The 2,007-nt window shown below is 41.3% G+C and overlaps 1 long non-coding RNA gene across 1 annotated transcript; it reads right to left on the bottom strand.

Annotated features, from left to right (window-relative positions):
* Positions 1–771: 771 nt before the first annotated feature.
* LOC125614641 lies at positions 772–1,883 on the bottom strand. The gene is made up of 2 exons (XR_007345212.1): positions 1,637–1,883; positions 772–1,245 (listed from the first exon to the last, which is right to left on the bottom strand). It is a non-coding gene; the product is annotated as an uncharacterized LOC125614641 (long non-coding RNA).
* Positions 1,884–2,007: the final 124 nt, after the last annotated feature.

Raw genomic sequence — 2,007 nt, 5'->3', positions numbered from 1 at the left:
CTATAAAAGCAAATTGAGCTACGGTCCCAGAAACACCCTATTGCTCCCCCATAGTCCACTAGCACCAGTTTCCTACGGACAGCTGTAGAGACACAAAAGTTTGCATGCTTCAGGGTACGGTCATCACTTTTTGGTTTGTACTGGAATCCTGGCAGCTTCTTTCAGATTCAGAGAGGCATAAACATTAAAGATGAAAAAAGAGCTCAGTTCTGTCCTTTGGGGTGAGTTAGGTTGGTTTAATTTGTAATGGTTCAAAAGTTTTGAGAGTCTCATATCCAGTAACTATTATACCTTTCTTCTCCCAGTTGCATCTTATTCTTCCCACCTGTGGACACAGGCATCTTCTCTTCTCTGCTCTTGGAACCTTAGTAATTCTTCCTCTGCCCATTACATTTATTTAATGCCTAATTTACTAGTTGTTTATTATGTTCCAGGCACTATATTAAGTATTTATGCAAATGAGATGGCATACCAAAAAGCCTTAGAATAGTGCTTGACACATGATAAATATTCAAAACATGTTATCTTATTTTCCCAAGAACTCTTGCAATGTTGATATTATTATTTCCCATTTTTCTGATGAAAAAGTTGAAATTCAGAAATCTTGCCTAGGTTCACACTGTTAGTAAGTGGCAAAATCACAAACTTTACAAATAATTTTCCATGCAGCATTTGTTTCCTTGTAATAGGAGCTGGCTGATAACAATTTGGCTCTTTGTGCATTGTATCTTGAAGTTGGCTTCTGACTTGCATAGGACTTTTGGAGCAGAGAGCTCTGTTTCCCTTTGAGAATTCTGCACTTCTAGAGCTATGGCCATACCACCTCTGGGCATCCCCAGGGTTCCTGTTCATTGGCCAGTGCATATTTGACATCATCACAGCCTTCTCTGGGCCCAGCCCATTCTAGATGCCTTAACATGTTCTTTCATTTAATCTTCAGACTGCCTGGTGTGAGGAAAATGCTACTAATAAGGCTCACAGATGTTTGTGACTCAAGTCACTTCAGTAGAAAGTGACAGAGTCAGAATTCAAACCCAGGTCTGCCTGATTCCAGGGTCCTTGCTGCTTCTTCTGTTCCTCACTGCCAGGGAGTCTTCTTCAAGGATCTTCTCAGCACTTTCAGATACAGGCTTGCCATTTCAGATTCCTTTAGACTTTGCCTTTAGAAAGGACTGACGTGGTGCAGTCGGAGGTCTTGTATTGAGGAGCTTCATGTGGGCAGTCATTTTCTTATGGCTCATGGACCTATGTAGATGAACAAAGGAAAGGGGTTACTCCATCCCCAAGTACTTCAAACATGCTGGAACAGGGTGAGGGCTACTCTGCTTATTTCTTTGACTACCTTCCTCAAAGGAACCAGTTTCCCTGCCTGCCTTGTGATTCTAGCATAGATAGATAGTGTTGGAGTTTGTCCTATTTTAAGTTTGTTTTGACTGCCTGCTTTGGACGTATTTTCAGCTAAAGCTGTTAGGATTTCAGTACATTCAGGACAGTGATGACGCTTCAGTCCTCAATTCATCTCTGTCTCCTCAGTTAATAGAAAGGAAACATAGCCCATCTGTCTGGACCTGTATAGAAGAATTTGGGGGAAAAAAAAATAACAGGTAAGAAATGTTCCCTTATTTTGTGAGCTTACCTTTATTCTGTCCCATTGTTCCTACAGCAAAAGGCTTGAGCAAACATATTTGAGTTTTCCTTTTCCAATAAGGTATGTTTTTAAAATCACTTAAAACTGTACTTCTCAAGCTGGGCATAGAGATGCACATCTGTAATCCCAGTTACTTGGGAAGAGCCTACAGCAAGAAAATCGCAAGTTCAAGGCCAGCCTTAGCAACTTAGTGAGACCCTATCTCAAAATAAAATAAAAAGGGCTAGAAGCTGAGTGCAGGGGTTCATGCCTGTAATCCCAACAGCCCAGGAGGTTGAGGCAGGAGGATTGCAAGTTCAAAGCCAGCCTCAACAATTTAGTGAGGCTGTAAGCAACTGAGCAAAATCCTGTCTCAAAAA

This window comes from Marmota marmota, unplaced genomic scaffold, assembly GCF_001458135.2.
Source record: "Marmota marmota marmota unplaced genomic scaffold, marMar, whole genome shotgun sequence".
Classification (NCBI taxonomy): domain Eukaryota; kingdom Metazoa; phylum Chordata; class Mammalia; order Rodentia; family Sciuridae; genus Marmota; species Marmota marmota.
This window is presented reverse-complemented; position numbering and strand designations above follow the sequence as displayed.